Genomic DNA, 22,900 nt, shown 5'->3' with positions numbered 1-22,900 from the left:
TATATATTTATTATATAATATATATATATATATATTAAAAATAAGAAGTAGGGCTGGAGAGATGGCTTAGCGGTTAAATGTTTGCCTGTGAAGCCTAAGGACCCCAGTTTGAGGCTCAATTCCTCAGGACCCACGTTAGCCAGATGCACAAGTGGGCACACACATCTGGAGTTCATTTGCAGTGTCTGGAAGCCTTGGCGCGCACATTCTCTCTCTCTCTCTCTCTCTCTCTCTCTCTCTCTCTCTGTCTCTTTCTCTGTCTGCCTGTCGCTCTTAAATAAATAAATAAATAAATAAAATTTAAAAAATAAGTCGAGAGTTACTTCTAGGTACCCTGAAATAGAAAATTGCTAAACTGGCATTTGGGCCACAAGAGGAAAGATGACCCCACCCCCTCTCCACAAACTCCACCATCAAGAGTCCCACTTGTATCTATGAAAACCGCACCAATCTTGCACTGGGGCAGGTCCCCATCACAGAGGGGGAGCATCAGGCACCTGTGCTGACAGCTAAGTCCCTCATGCCAGGAGGGATGGGGGAACCAAGGTTCCCACAGACTATGCCAACCCGGGAATGACTCACACCTGTGGACGGAGACACCAGGTCAGATATTTCTCCACATCTGACCCCGAGCATTTTAGAAACACTGATAAATTCTCTTCATACTCCAAGGGCCCAGCAGCATGAGTCTTTTTTTATAATCACAGGCAAACTTCAATCAACCATATGTGTCCTGAGGGAACATGGTTAGCAATTTGAGCATAGCACTCCGTTCTGACCTGACTGATGTTGAGATATGTTCATGCAGTAGATAAGCAAAAGCTGATGGTTCACACTGGAGAAATCACCTAGAAATGCAGCTGCTGGGAAAGCGAGGGTGGGGCGGCTGGGTCAGAATCAGACACCTGGCCTAGGGGCTATGTAGACAGTGGGATCCTAATGACCAGGAGTTGCCAGCTGCCTGCACAGACCCCAGTATATCTAAACTTAGAGCTTCTTTTTATTAAAACATGGGGTCAAGTGAGGAATGTTCTGAGGAATGGAGAGGCTCCTACTTTGCAGGACCAATTAGAGGGGTTGGAATTGGTTGCCTTTATCAATGTGAGCTTCATAGATGCTCCAGTTGGATTCAAGTAGGGGACAAAATATTTGGGAACCAACCATCTATTTCCCCAGAGACTTCAGTTCTGGTCTCCCTCAGCCGGTGCCCCATAGCCAGAGGTTCAGTTCCCAGTTAGATGTACCCTAGCAGACTGTAGACCCCCAAGGAAGCCACGTACCCACACACCCAACTTACAGATGTTGAGTGAGCCCAGGCCTGCACACAATCTGTGAGGGAGAGGAGGCCCAGGCCAACAGAGCTGACTTCTGAGGCTTGAGCAGCTGACTTGCATCATTTTAGCCTAGCCACCAGTGGGCAGTGTTCTGGGCAAGCCACTTCCCCTACTGGGCCTCAGTTGCCCCAACTGAAAAATGGGGACATGGTAAACCCCCATGATTCACTTGAACTGACCCCAATTTGGACCTTCTCTGCCTGAAGCACTACAGGGACAGGAAGGGACCCCACGTCTTCACCGGCTCTCCTCGCCCTCCAACATTTTCACCTAAGTGGCGATCTCGATGTCCAGGCCCAGCTTGGAGTTCGTCACCTCCTGGTACTCCCTGAGCAGGCAGGCCATGTCCTGCTTGGCCTTCTGCAGGGCCTCCTTCAGCCCTTCCAGCTTGCAGTGGGCATCGCTGAGGATGGCCTCGCCCTCATGCTCAGCCTTGGCTATGGCGGCCTCCAGCTTGCAGTGCTGGGGAGAGAAGAAGGAAGGAGCTTGAGGGATCCCTGCTGGGTCCAATGGCCGTGGTCACCCTATTTCATCACTATCTAATAATGGTCACTTTTGAATTTGATACTTACATTTTTTTATTTATTGAGAGAAAGTCAAGCAGATAAAGAGATTGAGGCACACCAAGGCCTCCAGCCACTGCAAATGAACTCCAGATGCATGTGGCACCTTGTGCATCTGGCTTATGTGGATACTGGGGAATCGAACCTGAGTCTTTAGGCTTCACAGGGAAACACGTTAACAGCTAAGCTATCTCCACAGCCCCTGAACTTGATACCTTTTAAAAAGAAATACATGAATGGAAGATTGGATAGGTAGAGAAATGAGTCCATTTGGAGCTCTTTTTCCTCATTTTGTTTTCTGGGGTTTTGATGATTTTTTTTGTTTGTTTGTTTGTTTTGCTTGCCTTTTGTTCTTGGTTATGTTTTTTTTTTTTTATCATGGACATTTGCTTTATTCAATTTGTTAAAAGCTGTTGACATTATTGCCCACAAAATAAGTCATAGAAAAAAGTTTCCTATTTGAAAGATTACAAAATTTAATTATGAGAATCAAGCAGTGGTTATTAGTCATAACAATCTACTTTGATAACTCTGACGTGTACAGATGCTAGTTTTTAAAGAAAGGTAACAAATACCAATTCAACTTTTATAATAATATTCAGGATCTGCATAAACCCAATTCTAGACATAGTTCAATACACAAGGCAAAGAGGATGACTGTAATAATAACCAATAATTAAGCTAAAGGCAGAATTTTTTTTAATTAGTAACAATAACTTGTAGTTTCAAATGTCTAATACTACATAAAAAAGTAATCTATTTTTCTACCTTAGACCAAAATTAAATTTCATTTTTCCTATCTAAATCTACTCTTTAACATTGAGGTAAATCTGAATTCATGTGACATACTCTTCCAAAACTTCTTGAATCCTGCTTTAGAAATTCTCATGTTATACTTAGGAATTATTTACAGTTTTTCTTCAGATAATTTTATTAGGTTAACGGACCTATAATGGGGCCATAAAACTACTAATAATGTGAAAATAAAAAGGCATTCATTGTACAAAGTTCCTGAATGTGCAATATGTAATGGGATCACAGAATCTATGTATATATATGAATCACTGAGATTTAAGAAATTAAGTTTACTTTAAGAAAACCTATTCTATTCTCTTTGGAGCAGAGGTTGTAAAATAACAATGTATCACAAAAATATTAAGTATAAAAGCTCTAAAACAAACAAATCATTACCCTTACTTGACAAAAACTGTAACTTAAAGTAAAAAATAGCTGGGCGTGGTGATGCATGCCTTTCATTCCAGAACTCAGGAGGCCGACATAGAAGGATCGCTGTGAGTTAGAGGCCAGCCTGAGACTACATAGGGAATTCCAGGTCAGCCTGGGCTAGAGTGAGACCTGACCTCAAAATAAAAATAAAAACAAAATAAAATAACCCAACTAGATCATTATTGTGGCCATGTAACTTTGTGTTGGGGTGGGGGAGTGGGTTTTTGCTGAGGTGATAACCATCTCACTCCTTATTCTTGTCCTTTACCAAACTAATCAGAAAGCCACTTCCAAAGCTGCCTTTCTTGTGGTTATTTGGCAATGCCTCCAAATCTCGAAAGCAAAAGAACCCACTAAAGTGAAGAGGATGAAGACACTGTGGAGATGTACAGAAAGCCAGTCGAAGAGCGCATGACGAGAAAGAAAATAGTCTAACGACAGCTGAGCAGTAGTCTACCCTCAAAAGACACAGAAAATAAAAAGGTTCGGAGCCTGTTACTCCTCTGGTGCTTCTTTCACACTGTCTTCCATTAGAAGACTGTGGGAACAAAATTTCAGACTCTGAAAAGTTGATGACAGGAAGAGAAGCTAGGAAACTGAAGAACTGGTAAACCAGTACAGCAGAAGCTTTAGCTGTCAATGAGTTTCTTTGCTCTTGTATTGGCAATGTCGATACGATCTTTGTGGGTGTCAGCCTTTTCTGTGATCCGCTGTATTTGTTGATTTTGAGCATCAATTTCATTGCCCATATCCAGGGCCATGTTCTTTAATTTCCAAGGATACTTCCCATTTGAGTCAGGTTTTCTTTTTTTTGTTTGTTTTTTTTCTTTTTTTTTTATTTAACTTTTATTAAAATTTTCCATGATTATAAAAAAATCCCATGGTAATACCCTCCTTCCCCCCCACTTTCCCCTTTGACATTTTATTCTCCATCATATTACCTCCCCATTTCAATCATTGTACTTACATATATACAATACCAACCTATTAAGTACCCTCCTCCCTTCCTTTCTCTTAAGTCAGGTTTTCTTCCATCTCATCGTCTTTAGCATTATTAGTTATGTGTTTAACGTATATCCACCAGTAGCTGCTCCTGTGGATGTCTGCTGAGGTTGACCATTGGTTACTCGGCCTGGTTGCTTCAATACAACACTATTAGGTGAATTGCTTCCACCATCTCCCCACGTTGCCTTATAGGCCTTTCCAGACTCAAAGTTCTTTGTCCGATTACAAGGGCATACTCAGAGTCCACAGCACTTGTTGAGTTCTGTCAAAGTCTTCTCAGCCTCTCTCATGTCTTTATTTATTTGGTCCATGCCTTCTTCTATGTGGTTTAATTGTTCCCCCTGCTCATCCAGTATAGTGGTGGTCTTGATTCCTGCATCCTGAGATTCAATGGCTAACCCCAGGATTCTCCTCGTACTTTCCAGAGACTTATCAGTCATTTGGTGAGCCCTCAGCTGAATTTCTTCTGGTGACAGATTATCCATGATGAATCAAAACTCTATCAGGCACAGAAGTGGAAATGTAGATATTCGAGCGGTTTCTTCCGGTCACTGCTCTCCGGCCCCTCCCGTAGCTCAGTCTCTCCGAGACCAGAGCTGACTGGGTCCTTGGTTATGTTTTATTTTGTCATGTTTTGGTTTTTGGGTTTGGAGACAGGGGCTCCCTATTTAATCCAAGCTGGTCATGAACTCTATATAGTCCCGGCTTGCCTGGAACTCACGCTGTAGCCCAGGCCGGCCTCAAACTCACAGTGATCCTCCTGCTTCTGCCTCCCAAGTGCTGGGACAATAGGTATGCACCACCAAGGCCAGCATTCTTTCCTTGGTTTTTGTAGCACTTTCCAATTCACTTGGTTTCACAAATGAACCAGCAAAAGGAAAATACTAATCCTGGAGTAGCCCAGACAATAACTAGTGATGTTAGCATGTTTGTGCGCTGATGCTAGTTTACAAGGCACTTATCTGACCTTCAAAGTTACCCTGCAGGCTTGTCAGAGCAGGCTTGATTTATTCTTATAGAAGAAATTGAGACTCCGAGAGGCTGTGACTTATCCTAAGACAGGCCAAGCCAGGTTTTCAGAGGCCACCGTGCAGGGTCCCCTGCCGGGGTTCAGGGGGCACAGCATGCTGGGGAGAGGGCCATTTCCCCGTGGTAGCTTGCCCCTGTTCTTCCTGCCCCACCGCGGTACACATGAGCCAGGTCACAGTGAGGACCCCCTCCCACGGTTCCCTAACGCAGCTCTTTCATTAACAAGTTACCTGCAAAACATCTTGCATTATGGTTGAAACCAGCCACACAGGAGAGGGTGGGAACTGAGTCAGGAATATGTGCAAACTCCACATTGCAGGTATCACAGAATCAGGGAGAGGATGGGTTGCATAATATTTTCTTTCTATATATAGAAAAATTAAATTAGAACCCTCTTCACAGTTACATATGAAAAAAGTTCAAATGGACTAAAAACCTAACTATGAGAAGCAAAGCTATAAAACCCAGCAAAAGAAGATATGGGAGTATAGATCCGTGGCCTCCAAACTTCCTAGCAAGGAGTGGTGGCACACGCAGAGATTACCTTGAGTTCGAGGCTAACCTGAGACTACAAAGTGAATTTCAGGTCATCCTGGAGCAAGACCCTACCTCAAAAAAAAAAAAAAAAATCAGAATTTAAAAACAAAATACTTCTGGGCTGGAGAGATGGCTTAGTGGTTAAGGCCTTTGCCTGCAAATCCAAAGGGCCTCGGTTAGCCAGGATCCACGTTAGCCAGATACACAAAGGGGCACATGTGTCTGGAGTTCGTTTGCAGTGGCTGGAGGCCCTGGTGCACCCATTCTCTCTTTCTCTCTCTCCCTCTTTCTCTGTCCAATAAAAAAATAAAAATAAAATTTTTTTTTCAAAAACTTCCTAAGTACGGACCTTTAAGGAAGAAGCAACCCACCAGCATGACATTCAGGTTGAAGATTTCTGGTCAATGATGGACATTGACCAACACACAAAAACAAAGGGTACATTGAGACAAGACCAGTGCTTTGCAGCATGAAAAGACAAAGGATCACGATGTAAGTAGAATGGACCAGGCAGTGCTGCAGACCACCAAGATAAAAGAGAGGATCCCAGGAGAAAGGGAGCAGATTGCCCAGTGAGGCAATTCTTAGAAGTGAGCATGCGGAGGTATTCCACATCACTAGTCAGCCAGGGAATTTAAAAGTGACTCCTGGGCTGGAGAGATGGCTTAGTGGTTAAGCACTTGCCTGTGAAGCCTAAGGACCCCAGTTCGAGGCTCGATTCCCCAGGACCCACATAAGCCAGATGTACAAGGTGCCGCACGTGTCTGGAGTTCGTTTGCAGTGCCTGGAAGCCCTGGCATGCCCATTCTCTCTCTATCTGTGTCTTTCTCTCTCTCTCTCTCTCTCTCTCTCTCTCTCTCTCTCTCTGTCACTCTCAAATAAATAAATAAAAATGAACAAAAAATATTTAAAATAAATAAATAAATAAAATTGGCTCCTTGGTGCCAGTGTGCATCCATAGGATCTCCAGAACTGGAAAGCGCCCATACTGATGCTGAGACGGGATAAAAGGCAAGTTCCCTGGCACAGTTGAAATGCAAAGGGGGTGGTTGTCGTGAAGAAAGAAGGAAAGCCGAAACCAGACGTGAGGCGCCAGATGTGCCCGTGGGAGCTCCTCATCCCCACCTGCCGCTTGGCGCGCTCCACCTTGCCCGTGGGCCTCTGCGTGATGCGGTTCAGCGCACTGAGCTCCTCCTTGCTTTGCAGATTTTCGCCTGGCTGGGTCACTGTGGCCTTCATCTCCTCGCACTGCGGGTTGAGAGGCAGAGGCAGACACCCGGGCTGGTGGGGCGCTGGACGTACAGCGGAGTCTGGCTGACCAGCCCTATGTTTTGCGGGGGCCCCCCGCCCGGCCCAGGCTCTGTCTGGGGCCTCACACGCAACCCTCTGGAGTACAAGGGCTCCTGACCCAGGTGAGCGTAGGACAGTTCAGCAGCCCTCCTACCTGAGTCTGGTACCAGGACTCAGCCTCGGCCCGACTGCGATTGGCAATGTCAGCATACTGAGCCTTGATCTCAGCCACAACCACATCCATGTTGCACTCCTGGCTACTGTCCAGCTTCACGACCACTGAGGTTTCTGAGGTCTAGGACTGGAGGTAGAGGACTTCCTGTGGGAGACACAACCAGTGGCCTGAGCATCAATCCCACCTTTGTGATAAGTCCAACAGCAATTCTAACTCACACACTTTAGGAAGAATTTAAAAAACACCAGCAACTAGGGACATTTTAAAAGTGTGATTTTCCAGGCCCAGAAAGCCAAGCGCCACATGTTCTCTCTCATATGTGGATCCTAGCTACAGATGACTGGGCTTCTGCGTGAGAATGAAAATACTTAGTAGCAGAGGCCAGTAAGTTAAAAAGGAGACATAAAAGGAAGAGAAAGGAAGGGAGGAGGATACTTAATAGGTTGATATTGTATATATGTAAGTACAATGATTGTGATGGGGAGGTAATATGATGGAGAATGGAATTTCAAAGGGGAAAGTGGGGGGGGGGAGGGAATTAAAATGGGATATTTTTTTATAATCATGGAAAATGCTAATAAAAATTTTTAAAAAAGAAAAGGAAAGGAGAAAATATAGTACAATCATAAGCAGTATAAAAAAGAAGAAGGAGAAGAAAGTTGCCTTGATATCCACAACCTCGCAGTGCCTAGCAATACCTTCACGAGACCCTCATAATAGGAGGAAAAGACAATGAATCAAAATAAAAGACAGACTAATGGAGAGGGGGAGGGGATGTGACGGAGAGTGAAGTTGTGAAGGGGAAAGTGGGGGAGGAGAGGGAATTATCATGGTCTATTGTCTATAAGTATAGAAGTTGTCAATAAAAATTATACATTAAAAAAATAAAATAAGAGAGGGGATATGATGGAGAATGGAATTTCAAGGGGGGAAGCGGGGAGGGAGGGTATTACAATGGGATATTTTTTATAATCATGAAAAATGTTTTAAAAAATTGAGAAAAAGTAAAATAAGATTTAAAAAATAATAAAATTAAAATTTAAAAAAGTGTGGTTTTTTTAGAGGAAGAGATGGGGGCCCATAGCCAAAAGTCGAAGAGACTCCCACAATTGCCTGAACCGGCAAAGGCAGTGGTGTACGCGTGCAGGGAAAAGCGCAGTCAGGGCCGAACTACAGCAGCTGCTGGGGCTATTGTGCGACCCTAATCCACCAGAGGCCAGAGGCAGAGCCCCAGATCATTCCAGCTGGGCCTGCACAGTACCCGAATTAATCCACGACTTACCAAACTCCACCCCAGGCCATGCTGAGTGGACAGGGAATGAATCACAGCTCTTCTAATCCTTTTAAAGGAAGGACACTGTGTTCATGGAGGAGGCCTTAATCACTAGAAAAAACCCACTGCGGTTAGAGGAGAGATGGCTGGCCCCAAGAGAGGAAGGAACACAGGACTTTCCCCAGAACCCAGTCACCAGAATAGTTCCCCAGTCTAAGAAAACCCTGTCCCCTCTTGGGTTACCTCCTCAGACAGGGACTTCAGGAAGACAGTCTCCTCCCTCAGTGACTCTATATTGGCTTCTAGCTCCGCCTGGCGCAGGTAAGCCTTGTCTGTGTCCTGGGGAAGATGGACAAGAAAGGGTGGGGTGGGCGCATGGGCTGGAGCCCCACGCTGCCTCTGCACCCTGCAGTGGTCCAGAAAGTCAACTCCCAGCCACTTCCCTGCAAAGCGTTAGCACTGAGGGCTTCCAGAAAGCAAAGTGTGGTGTTAGAGCCCAAGATGCTGGCAGCTACCTCTTAGCAAACAACCCATACAGCAAAAAAATAGCAGAGCCCAGGGCAGGAAACATCTGGCCCTGAAGAGCCTCCTCTTCTGCCTGAGAGACCAAGTCACAAGCCCAGCAGCGGATCAGCCACCCTTCTCTCTCCACGCCACAGTGACTTATAAATACAGGTGTGGGGAAACTGTTAAAGGGCACACGCTTACACTTTTGCTCCCCAAGTTAAAACAGAAAGGCAAGAAATGGCTTAGCAGTTAAGGCACTTTTTCTTGCAAAGCCAAAGGAGCATGGTTCGATTCCCTAGGACCTATGTAAGCCAGATGCACAGGGTGGCGCATGCATCTGGAGTTTGTTTGCAGTGGCTGGAGGCCCTGGCATGCCCATTCTCTCTCTCTCTCATAAATAAATAAATATTTAAAAATAAATAAAGTAAAATAGTTAACCATAAACAGTTTTTCCTATTTTGTTGATGGTAGTGGTTGTTTTCACCCTCTCCTATGGCACTGAATAACATCCCCACTTACAGAAATCACTAGCAAGGCTGAGAGCCAATGCCCCACACCTCCGATCTGGGAGGCTAAGGGGAACTCATGTCCATAGGAGAGGGCAATGAATTTCGAAGTAAACAGTCTAGCAAAAGGGAGCTTACTTCTGAAAGTCCAGCAGCAGCCTCTCAGGTCTACTTAAGACACTCTCACCAAACCAAGGACCAAGATGGCTTCCGCAGCCAAGCATTTACCAGCAGGCTAGAGAGCCTTGTCACCAAACACCGGACTCATGGGACCATGAGCACCCAGTTACAGTCTCCAGTGTCCATGACTTCATCCCCATGGGAGGCACTTACTTTCTTCAGCAGCACGAATTCGTTCTCAGCTGTGGCCCTGAGGGCCAGTTCCTCTTCATACCTGGGGAGAGGGAACAGGGGACAATGTACTACAAACTTCCCTAGTCTCCCCTTACTTTGGTATGCCTTTGATAAAAAGCTTGACCTCTCTGAGATTACATTTCTCAGACACAAAAAGCCCATTCAGGGATGGAGACATGGCTAAGTGGTTAAGGTGTTTGCCTGTGAAGCCTAAGGACCTAGGTTCGATTCTCCAGTACCCACGTAAGCCAGATGCACAGGGTGGTGCACATGCATCTGGAGTTCATTTGCAGTGGCTAGAGGCCATGGTGTACCCATTTTCTCTCCCTCTCTTTCTTTCTCTCCCTCCCTCTCTCTCTCTCATAAATAAATAATTTAAAAAGAAAAAGTCCTGACAGAGAAAGAGGGAGAGAGAGAATGGGCATACCAGGGCCTCCAGCCACTGCAAATAAACTCCAGATGCATGTGCCCCCTTGTGCATCTGGCTTATGTGGGTCATGGGGAATCGAACCGGGGTCCTTTGGCTTTGCAGGCAAATGCCTTAACCCCTAAGCCATCTCTGCAGCCCAAAAGGAAACTTTAGATCATACTGTTATGTTTAAACCAAAGACAGGTGTCATTAATTAGTGGCATGCAAACAATTTCCAGGACTCTGAAGTTGCAGGCAGTCATAACTCCATCTATCATTGATGATAAAACGCACCTTTCATATTCTAGCATCTCTGAAATCACACGTTGTAATTACTGGTACACAAGACACTGCTGTGCCTCTCAGACAGTCACCTTAGGTTCACTGAAATTCAACAGCGGTGCCAGCTGACCTGCACTGGAGACGTACTAGGTGCCAGACAGCACAGTGGATGAGACACTCCCTTCATGCCCACATACTCTTTTTTTTTTTTAATTTTTATTAACATTTTCCATGATTATAAAATATATCCCATGGTAATTCCCTCCCTCCCCACCCCCACACTTTCCCATTTGAAATTCCATTCTCCATCATATTACCTCCCCATTACAATCATTGTAATGACATATATACAATATCAACCTATTAAGTATCCTCCTCCCTTCCTTTCTCCACCCTTTATGTCTCCTTTTCAACTTACTGGCCTCTGCTACTAAGTATTTTCATTCTCACACAGAAGCCCAGTCATCTGTAGCTAGGATCCACATATGAGAGAGAACATGTGGCGCTTGGCTTTCTGGGCCTGGGTTACCTGACTTAGTATAATACTTTCCAGGTCCATCCATTTTTCTGCAAATTTCATAACTTCATTTTTCTTTACCGCTGAGTAGAACTCCATTGTATAAATGTACCACATCTTCATTATCCACTCATCTGTTGAGGGACATCTAGGCTGGTTCCATTTCCCAGCTATTATAAATTGAGCAGCAATAAACATGGTTGAGCATGTACTTCTAAGGAAATGAGATGAGTCTTTTGGATATATGCCTAGGAGTGCTATAGCTGGGTCATATGGTAGATCAATCTCTAGCTGTTTTAGGAACCTCCACACTGTTTTCCACAATGGCTGGACCAGATTGCATTCCCACCAGCAGTGCAGAAGGGTTCCTTTTTTTCCACATCCCTGCCAACATTTATGATCATTTGTTTTCATGATGGTGGCCAATCTGACAGGAGTGAGATGGAATCTCAATGTAGTTTTAATCTGCATTTCCCTGATGACTAGTGACGTAGAACATTTTTTTAGATGCTTATATGCCATTCGTATTTCTTCCTTTGAGAACTCTCTATTTAGCTCCATAGCCCATTTTTTGATTGGCTTGTTTGATTCCTTATTATTTAACTTTTTGAGTTCTTTGTATATCCTAGATATTAATCCTCTATCAGATATATAGCTGGCGAAGATTTTTTTCCCATTCTGTAGGTTGCCTCTTTGCTTTTTTCACTGTGTCCTTTGCGGTGCAAAATCTTTGTAATTTCATTAGGTCCCAGTGGTTAATCTGTGGTTTTATTGCCTGAGCAATTGGGGTTGTATTCAGAAAGTCTTTGCCAAGACCAATATGTTGAAGGGTTTCCCCTACTTTTTCCTCTAGCAGTTTCAAAGTTTCCGGTCTGATGTTAAGGTCTTTAGTCGATTTGGACTTAATTCTTGTGCATGGCGAGAGAGAAGAATCTATTTTCATCCTTCTGCAGATATTTATCCAGTTTTCAAAACACCATTTGCTGAAGAGGCTATCTCTTCTCCAATGAGTATTTTTGGCATTTTTATCGAATATCAGGTGGCTATAGCTACTTGGGCTTACATCTGGGTCCTCTATTCTGTTCCACTGATCTACATGTCTGTTTTTGTGCCAGTACCATGCTGTTTTTGTTACTATCATGCCCACATACTCTTAAGTGTGTCCAAAGGTCTCCCTCTGCCACCTTTTTTTTGTTCCACAGCCAAAGAAGGAAGGAAATAACTTGTCTGAAGGTTACGGCTGGCTCCACCATCCCTGTTTTTATCTCTAAAGAAATCATGTGTAGAGATACATTCTTACTTGATTCTATTAAGTCCCAAATAAAACATCATAAACATTTTGTTTAGTTGAAAAAAAAAACAAAACAAAACAAGTCCATCCAAAGGACACTAGACTCTGATCCCAGCTTGGGCTGAAGTCTCCGCAAGGCCTACGCAAGTCATTTAAACTCTCTGCACCTTGAGCAATAAGCAAGGCACAAAGTCAACAGTTGCAGAATGAGTGAAAGGCACTCAGATGCTCCCCAGAGCCTTTCAACACCAACACTGTACGAACCGCGAAGCCCTCGGAAGCCACCCTGTGAGGTTCGGATCCTCCCACCCAACCACCCAACATCCCAAGACCTGGATTCCTGGAAGCCTCCCCCCACTCCACCCCATCCAGGGCATTTCCTCTCTACACTGGCCTGGCCCTAGCCCACCAGTGACGCCTCCTGCCTGGAGCGGTGCAGCCTAGCTGACAGCCAGAGCGCGGTTTCCACGCAGCTTTCTTCCTAATTACAGGAAGATACGGGCTGCAGTCAGCTCTCAGCTCTATAATTACTATGCCTCGCAGAGCCAGAGTGGGAGCCAGACTTGGACGCCTGCCCGCTGAAAGGGGGGTGAGCATCTGCTCCGCCCTAAGGGAAGGAAAAGTGCCCTCTTGTGTCTCTCAGGATGTAAACACTGGTCTTCTGGCACCTAATGCCCAAGAGGGTTAGGGTTAGGATGACTGGGACGGACTGTTGTCACTTCATCTTTAGTAGGGCCGGGGGTGTCGGCCAGTGATACAGCACTAGGCTAGTATAGGAAGGCCCCAGGTTCCAGCAGTGCAAGATAATAATAACACCACCAAACTGTCTCTCTCCGTTGTCTACAAGGTAAGGAGGGACAGACTGACAAGGAATCAGTGAGCTTAGATGGCTTTAGCCTAAAGCAAGAATTTACACTGTGGAACTATGCAAACGGAGAGCTTCACTCCTTACCCGCAGAGCGAGCAAAGAAATAAGCCACTCTTCATACGTGGAAGGCTCAGAGCTCGTTCTCAAGATACTTCTCCCAGGGCCCTTCTCTGCCCACGCGGCCAGCGCTGCATGCTCTCCTCCCTGGTGGGCCTGAGCCTCTGGCTTCATCCGTCCTATTTCCATGCCTCACACTGGGCCCTCAAAGTCCCATCACCCTCCTCCCAAGCTGGGGATTTTCCTCTCCTCAACCTGTCTCCAGGCCCCAAGATGGGACTGGGATTGCTGGGAGCTGAGGCTAGACAGAACAAACTGATGTCAGAACCAGCTGATAGGCAGTAAGCCTCGAGGACAGTGACATGGCCATGCTTCAAGCCTCCTCTACTCCTCAGACCTGGTCCAGCCCTGTTGTGCTCACCACTTCTTGTAGCCCTCCATGGTCTCCTGCACGTGGTTGAGCTCCGCGGCCAGCCTCCCGCTGTCGGCCTCCACGCACTCGGCCTCCCGCCTCAGCGTCTCGATGTAGCCCTCGAACAGCGGCTCCAGGTTGCTCTCGCAGCACGTGCGGTTCTGGTAGAACTGCCACTTGGTCTCCAACAGCTTGTTCTGCTGCTTCAGGAAGCGCACCTGCCACAGGGGAAGAGAGACTCAGGGGAACCCTGGGGAGGGTGCCTGGTCACCCAGAGCTCCCTGCCCTCGGTGATGGCCCCAGCACCACAGCAGCTGCAGCCTTCCAAAGGTAATAATCAGAGCAGGGCATAGTGGCACATGTCTTTAATCCCAGCACTGGAGAGGCTGGTGTGTTTGAGGCCACCCTGAGACGACATAGTGAATTCCAGGTCAGCCTGGGCTTGAGTGAGATCCTACCTTGAAAAACAAAAAGGAAAAAAAAAAAAAAAAAGGTCATAATCATGCCCCAGGTCACTTCCCCTTCACTCATCATCCCTCCCAGAAAATGCGCATGAATTCCACTCACCATTCATTCTGCACAAAGCAAACTTTGTATGGTAAGTAACAGCTCGGCAGAGGTATGCATGCCCCAAACCCCTGGACCTATGAATGTGCATAGCCAATGGGATCATGCCATTGGAGCTGAAGACTAGAAGATCTTTCTGGATTATCAAGGTGGGCAAAAAGCAGCCATAGGATTGTAATGGTTGTCATCAAGAAAATAAACAACAGCCAGACAGGGTGGTGCACTCCTTTAATCCCAGCACTTGGAAGGCAGAGTTAGGAGGATTGCCATGAGTTTGAGGCCACCCTGAGACTACATAGTGAATTCCAAGTTAGCCAGAGCTACAGTGAAACCCTACCTTGGAAAACCAAATAAATAAATAAAATAAACAACAGATATGTAGAAAGAAAGGAACCCTTACACAGAAATATGAATTAGTCCATCCACCATGAAAATCAGTGTGGAGGTTCTCAGAAAACTGAAATTAGAACTCCAAATGATCCAGTCATGCCACTCCTGGGCATATACCTAAAGGAATCTATGTCAGCGTACCATCAAAATACAGAATACCAGTGATTGTGATGGGGAGATAATATGATGGAGAATGGAATTTCAAAGGGGAAAGTGGGGTGGGGGAGGGAATTACCATGGGATTTTTTTTATAATCATGGAAAATGCTAATAAAAATTTTAAAAAAAATTTTAAAAAATACAGAACACCTTCACTGACTGCTGTACTAGTCACTATAGCCAAATTATGAAATCAGCCTGGGTGTCCATCAATGGGTGGACATAAAAAGAAAATATGGTATGTATACACAATACAGAATTTTCAACCACAAGGAATGAAATTTTGGGGCCTGAGGAGATGGCTTAGCAGTTAAGGCACTTGCCTTACAAAGCCAAAGGACTGAAGTTTGATTCCCCAGGACACATGTAAGCCAGATGCACAAAGTGGCCCATGCATCTGGAGTTCATTTGCAATGGCTAGAGGCCCTGATGTGCCCATTCTCTCTCCCTCACTGTCTCTCTTTTAAATAAATAAATCAAATAATGAAATATTTTTTAAAAAAGAATAAAATTTTGGGCTGGAGAGATGGTTTAGACATTAAGGCCTGTGAAGCCTAAGGACTAATGTTTGACTCTCTAGAGCCTACATAAACCAGACACACAAGGTAATCCAAGTGTACAAGGTCACACATGTGCCCAAGATGGCACACACATTTGGAGTTCAGTTGCAGTGGCTGAAGTCCCTGGTGTGCCAATTCTCTTTCACTCTCTCTCTTGGTCTCTCTCACTGTCTCTTTCTCACTCACTCTCTTTCTCTTTGATTTAAAAAAGAAACTTAAAAAGAATGAATTATTTTAGGAAAATGGATAGAACTGAAAATCATGACATTGAGCAAAATTATGTGGACTCAGACAAATGCCAATATTTTCTTTCATATGCAGCATCTAGACTTTTTAGCAGAATAATTTAATTTATTGCTATAATTTTATTTGGTTGTTACAAAATCTATATATATATTAAAAAGGGAGGGCATGGAAGGCAGCCAGAAGAGCAAGAGTTATTTTCAAGTTACCTAAAGTGCCAGGATAATTCTAAATTATATTTTAACTTTTCCAAGAAGTGAAATAACCTACGTGGGCAAGAGATACATTAAGGCAAAGAAAAGTTAGGGGACAAATATAAGCCATAATGAGATAAGCAGACACATAAAGAGGAAAAGACTATCTTGCTTTTAATAAATTGTAATGCTTTTGGGGGAAAAAAAGGTGACCAACACCAAGCTAAATGTCACATGAAGAGAAGAACCAGGCTTCAGAGGTTGATGGGACCTGGACCATTTCCACATCTACAGGTTAATGGGCATGAATGGAAGTGATCTCTATGAAAGAAGTCTGCGCCATGACGGCTTCTCTAGTTCCTACCCAGCTTGGCCACAGCAAAGTCAAGTTTTATCAAGTTTTCCTTTTTGTGCTGCCCAACTGCGGCTTCTAAGCAATGACATATGGGTGACATGGATGCGTCACTCTTTCTTGTCCCTTCATGTCAGGCCCACAGAAGTGCTTAAAGGGAGAAGTATTGCACTTGCTATTTAGATTTGAAAAACTTGCTCCCAGCCACCAGACCTGCCTACTATAGTTTGGCATTCTCTGGGCAGAAAACATATAGCTACTTCTGAGCAGATATTAGTAAGAAAACAACATGATTTCACATTTTGAACATTTTTGGCTTTAGTCATTGCAACAAGAAATAAATCAGATTCTTTTTTTTTAAATTTTTTGTTCATTTTTTATTTATTTGAAAGCGACAGACATAGAGAGAAAGACAGATAGAGGGAGAGAGAGAGAGAGAATGGGCGCGCCAGGGCTTCCAGCCTCTGCAAACGAACTCCAGACGCGTGCGCCCCCTTGTGCATCTGGCTAACGTGGGACCTGGGGAACCGAGCCTCAAACCGGGTCCTTAGGCTTCACAGGCAAGCGCTTAACCGCTAAGCCATCTCTCCAGCCTAAATCAGATTCTTGGTGATACTTCCCTAAGTAAAAATCAAGAGTTCTCCTTTGATGCTCTTGGGGAGCCAGTGTAAGAAAGTGACCAGGGATTTGAGCCCTGTCACTCTTGAGTACAGACTGTTGCAGAGGTAGGAGCCAAACACAGCTTTAAGATAGTCTGGTCTAGGTAGGGAAGCCAAACGAGCTTCCTGTGGGAAGGGAAGTGGTTCCCCACAGGATAATTTTTTATGTTCATAAGCCCTGAAAGAGAATTCAAAGTGAGAAAAGTCCATAACAAGACCTATCAGGCTGGGATAAATGAGGGAATAGGAAGAAAGACCCAGAACCCCACTTTCCTGAGCCTGGAGCTAGCACTGTCCACACAGCATCCACTCCCTGAACTAAGCATCGAGATTTTTAAAATATTTTTTATTAATTAAATTATTTATTTGACAGAGAGAAAGAGGCAAGGGGATGGGAGTGTCAGGGCCTCCAGCCATTGCAAATGAACTCTAGACATATATATGTGCCACCTTGTATGTCTGGCTTATGTGGGTCTTAGGGAATTGAACCTGGGTCCTTTGGCTTTGCAGGCAAGCGCCTTAACCCCTAAGCCATCTCGTCAGCCCATCAACTTTTTTTTTCAAAGATACAAAAAGATGACTATTTAGTATGAGGAAGGGGGCCAGTGGAGAGGCGGGGGAAACAAGCGAGAGTAAGGGGAGGGGTGACTATGATAAGAACACATTATGTGCATCCATCAAAATGACATTATCAGGGCTGGAGAGATGGCTTAGCGGTTAAGCGCTTGCCTGTGAAGCCTGAGGACCCCGGTTGGAGGCTCCATTGCCCAGGACCCATGTAAGCCAGATGCACAAGGGGGCACACGCATCTGGAGTTCGTTTGCAGTGGCTGGAGACCCTGGCGCGCTCATTCTCGCTCTCTCTATCTCTATCTGCCTCTTTCTCTCTCTGTCACTCTTAAATAAAAATAAACAAAAAAAATTTTTTTAAATGACATTATGAGAGCTGATACTTTGAACAATTAATGCTTAATAATATATTTCAATAAAATATTTTCATAAGAGTCTTTTAAAGTGGAAGAGGAGAAGCAAAAGAATGACAGGGATGCTCAGGAGGCACAAGTCACCGTCAATGCACCGTTACCAGCTTTGAAGACGGAGAAATAGGAACTGCAGGCAGCCTCTAGAAGCGACCTGTGGAGGCCAGCCAGCAAGGAGCTGGGGCCCCGGTCCTGCAGCCAGAAGCTCTGCAAGGCCAGGCCTGTGGCTGGTGAAGAATACCTGCTGTGCCACCCTCACCAGGCAGCCATGCCCCTCAGTTTGGCTTTTCTTTCTCATGTGACCTGCCATACCCTCACCTGTTTGCCCATCAACTGGCAAACCAAGCTGTTTCCTCTCAGGACAAACACCTGGGAATACAAGCCTGGCACAAAGAACTCACAGCTGTCCACGTTTGTGGGAAAGGAGCTAAAACCCTGCTTATCCAAAAGGTTCAAGACCTTGGCCTACAGTGTGCCAACCCCGGCCAGCCATCTGCAGCCCTCTCGCCCACTGTGCTGCGGCATGAAACCCTCTACAGCAATGCAGTTTGTAGCTTAAAGCTCAGCACAGTTTGGAGCCTGAAGAAGGACACTGGCCGGGGGGCGGGGGCGCGGGGTGAGTGGCTGTCAGCAATCTCTTGGGAAGGGAAAGCTGGTCTGGCATGAGTCTCTCCCCAGAACTGAAGAACTGAGCCAGCTCGCAATGAGAGGGCAGCACCCACGGGTGAGGCCCCTAAGGCCATATGCAGAGACACACTTGGGTCTGCATACCCAGAGCCGTCTCTGTGCTCTGGAGCCAATGAGAAACACACTGTCTCCTACAGCCTCCTTCCAAGGCACACAGCCCACCAAGTAAACCACAGACTAGATTCCACCCTCCCTTCCCCTCAGCTTGGGTGCATGCCCTGTGCCATGAGTGACTGTCCTAACTCTACAGTCAGCTTCCCCACACCTGTGGAAGACATGGCCCACAGCATGTTAAGAATGGATGTGCAGAGCTGGAGAGAAGATGGCTTAGCGGTTAAGACGCTTGCCTCAGAAGCCTAGGGACCCAGGTTCTATTCACCAGAACCGACAGAAGCCAGATGCACATGGTGGCACATGTGTCTGGAGTTCACTTGCAGTGGCTGGAGGCACTGATGCACCCATTCTCTCTCTCCCCCCCTCCACTTCATAATTAAATAAAAATACATAAAATAATGGATGTGCATCCAGCCATAGCAACACATGCCTGTAATCCTACCACCTGAAAGGCAGAGGCAGGAGGACTGCAAGCATGAGGCCAGCCTAGGCTCTGTAGCGAGCCCCAGGCCAGCATGGCCTACAAGGTGAGAAAAGAATGGACAACACCTTGGCCTGCAGTCAGGAAAAGCGTTCTAGGAGCATCTCTGTGGGTCACCTCACCACCTTTGATCCGTATAAGCGTAGGGGCACAGTGCCTTAGGCAGAGAAATTCTGAAGTTCACAGTCTCGCTAGGGTGTCCCCAGCAAGGGGAAGAAAGGAAGGAAGGAGCCTCCAACACTTCTTGGTGCTGGCTCCACGCTGGGGTGACAGCATCTCCTCTGAGTCAGCTGTGTGCCCCCCACCACCAGCAGGTGCCCTCCTGCAGGTGGTATCTGGAATCTGGAAGATGGAGCCACAGGCCCGTCTTGCCGGGTAGGCTAGCAGCAGCAATCAGCCCTCTGTTCTGTGTGGTGGGTTCATATTCATTATTGCCCTTGACTCACAGTGATATTTGAAAGCCACATTTGGGATTCAGGCACACAGAAGCCAATCCATCATTGGAGTCTAAGCCCCATCCTCCTAAGCCAGAACTCTAAGGAAAAGCACACAGACTTGCTGAGCTCGGCCACATTGTGAGGCAGGACACCCACCTTGTCGATGAAGGTGGCAAACTTGTTGTTGAGGCACTTGATCTGCTCCTTCTCCTCATGCTTTATGCACCGCATGTTGGGGTCCACCTCCAGGTTGAGGGGAGTGAGCAGGCTCTTGTTGACAGTCAGGGGGTCCTGGGTCCACAAAGGCCTCCAGCCCCATACCCAAAGCTGCCCCCGCTAAGCACGAGCCCTCTGTAACTCCCTCCCATCCAGGGGGACCCCACAGCACACAGGCTTCTCATCCTCCCAGGATGTCCCCCGCGGTAGGCCACCCCAGTGACAGAGCTGTGAGCCCCTGGCTTAGGCACCACGGCAGAGCAGGAGCTCAAGTTTCTGACCCTGCGGCCAGAGCCAAAGTGGTGGGAGCGGCTTGCCATCCCTCGGCTGTGTAGGACAGACCTCAGGAACACGGAGGACAAGGTCTTGTGTGGACATCAAGTACCACTCCTGCCTTTTATCGGGCCAAAGACAGGCCTCCCAACCACATAAAAGACAAGGAAATGGTGAGTGGCATTTATGAGCATGGGAATGCCACTAAGCAGCCTTAGACAGAGCTGAAACTCGCCTCTCTTAACAAGCATGTCAGGGAGACCCCATATCACAATAAACCTGACCTTGACACTTTCCACATTGCAGGCCAAGGACTTACCAAATCTCCAGTTTCCCTCCTACGCAGTGCTTCTGAAAGGCCCAAGAATTCAGAAGCCCAGAAATACTATCACGCTCCAAAGGGAGCTTAAGTGGGCCCCTGCATACCTCAAACTCCAGGCTTTACTCTCTGTTGGAAGCAAGTAAAGAATCCCTCTTCTCATTATATCAGAGCCCGCTCCTAATATAAAACTAGGTAAAAAGGGTATGAGATAGCCCTCAAGGATGGGAAATGAGTAATGAAGTGAACCACTTATTTGGTTTCTGTAAATAGCCCACACCGTAAGCCTTAGTAGCCCGCACCATAAGCCGTAGCAGCCTGCCTCAGACCCCCAAGGTCACAGGAGACTGATACCACACTCTGCTACCCCCACCCAAGGACCTGCGCAAATGCTGACCTCCAAAGTCATAGGAGACTGATTGGTCCACAAGGGGCTTAAACAAATTAAACTAATTGGCTTAGAAACTATGGAGTGGCACAAACTGACTGGCTCGCACCCCACGGGCTCCTGATGTTAAAAAATGATTGGTCTAAGGCACAGGCTTTGTTAGAAACCCTATAAAAACTGTCCCGTTCCTGCATTCGGGGCTCTGCAGTCCTCTACCCCTGCGTGGTGTACGACTGTGGGCCCCAGCGCGCTTGGAATAAAATCCTCTTGCAGTTTGCATGAAGACCGCTTCTCGCGAGTGATTTGGGGTGTCGCCATATCCGGGCAGAGAGTGGGGTCCCCATTTTGGGGTTCCTTCACTTCCATGGGGAATCATTAACCTGTAAGGTCAGGCCCACGCTCGGCTATAACCTTCCTGGGACTGAAGAATCCTACATACCACTCAGTCCCGCATGGCCACCCTTCCTGGCCAGCACACGTGGAAAGACTTTTTAAACCTTTCCCTGTGACTGCCCCTCCCCACACTCCACTCTGGAGCATGGCCACTGGAGTTTGGGTTGTCCTCAAAGGCAGGAAATGTATCTATCTGCCTTCCTGTCCCCTGGCCATGAGCACAATGGGCTCTTCAGGAAGCCTGGCTGGACTTAATGACTGAAGCAAGACGTTTTTAGGTTCAGGGTTTACAACGGAAGACCATGATGGGAAGTTTCCTGGACCCAAGATTTCACTGTACTGGGGGAGAAGGAGAAGAAAGTCAGTAAGAGAGAAAGAGGGGAAAGAAGGGAGAGAGGAAAAAGAAGGAGAGGGAGAGAGAGAGTAGGGGCAGAGAGGGGAGAAAAGAGAACTGGAGAGCCTAAATTGAGAGTGAGGTCAAGGAAGAGGGCTCTATGGACAGAAGAGAGAAATGGCCCTGTGAGGGAGGGGCCTTGGGTGGTGTGCAGAAGTAGGGACTGGAGGGAGATGGCCTTCCCTCCTCTTAGCTGAGAGGTAGCTTCACTTCCCATGCCCAGGATTCAGGGCCAGTGTCCCAGGGCAGGCATGGCCAGGCGACAGAGGAGAGGGCATATGGGTAGACAGTTCTGGAACTCTAACAGGAGGAAATGGCCAACAGCTGGGCAGCTCCATCTTGTCCACAAGTGCAGCTGGACCCAACACATGTCTGGCCAGTGGCTGCCTCAGGAACAGGCAGATGCTGAGGAAGTCTAGCAATGAAATCTACCCTCAAGGAACCCAAATACCACTGAAGAGACCAGACAGGTTGTTAAAAAATAAAGTAATGTGGCTGGAGGGATGGCTTAGCCATTAAGGCATTTGCCTGCAAAGCCAAAGGACCCATATTTGATTCCCCAGGACCCACGTTAGCCAGATGCACAAGGGGGCAAACACATCTGGAGTTTATTTGCAGTGGCTAGAGGCCCTGGTGCACCCATTCTCTGTCTTTCTTTATCTCTCTCTCCCTCTTTCTCTCTGTCAAATAAATTTTTTAAACATTGAAAAAATAATAAAGTAACAATTTGTGTTTGAAAAGAAACAATAATCGCATCAATGAAAATGAGCAGCATTGTCTCTTAGAGCACTCAGCTTCTGTCAGTAAGCATAACTTAATTGAGGAAAACCAGAGAAGTCTCAAAAGGATACAAATGAATTGAAGGTAAGTCAACAAATACAGGATCTTAATAACCAGCTAATTAAGCTTAATGAAGACATGATAAAATGCAAGAATGAACTCCAGGAAACATCAAGAAAGTCAGACCTTACTGGCATAAAAACAGAAACATATAGCTGGGCATGGTGACTCATGCCTTTAATCCCAGCACTCAGGAGGCAGAGATAGGAGGAGCACCATGAGTTCGAGGCCACCCTGAGACTACATAGTGAATTCCAGGTCAGCCTGGGCTAGAGTGAGACCCTATCTTGAAAAAAACAAAACAAAACAGAAACATAGACCAGTGGAACAGAATTGAAGACCCAGACCTTAGACCAAGTAACTATATCTACTTGATCTTTGACAAAGGTACTGATGAAGTAGATTGCAGAAAAGACAGCATTGTCAACAAATGGTAATGGACAAATTGGATGACCACCTATAGAAAAATGAAACTAGACCCACACATCTGACCATACAGAAAAATCAAGTCCAAATGGATTAAAAACCTCAATATAACTCTGAAATTCTTCAATTACTGGAAGAAAAAATATAAGGAATTCTCCATGATATAGGAGTAGGGAAAGATTTACTGAACAAAA

The 22,900-nt window shown here is 46.1% G+C and overlaps 2 pseudogenes; both read right to left on the bottom strand.

The window, feature by feature from the left end:
• Positions 1-489: 489 nt before the first annotated feature.
• Positions 490-19,993, bottom strand: LOC101616265 (annotated as a pseudogene).
• Positions 3,743-4,625, bottom strand: LOC101618043 (annotated as a pseudogene).
• Positions 19,994-22,900: the final 2,907 nt, after the last annotated feature.

This window comes from Jaculus jaculus, chromosome 6 (assembly GCF_020740685.1).
Source record: "Jaculus jaculus isolate mJacJac1 chromosome 6, mJacJac1.mat.Y.cur, whole genome shotgun sequence".
NCBI lineage: Eukaryota > Metazoa > Chordata > Mammalia > Rodentia > Dipodidae > Jaculus > Jaculus jaculus.
The sequence above is the reverse complement of the archived record's forward strand: the minus strand, read 5'-3'. Positions and strand labels throughout refer to the sequence as shown.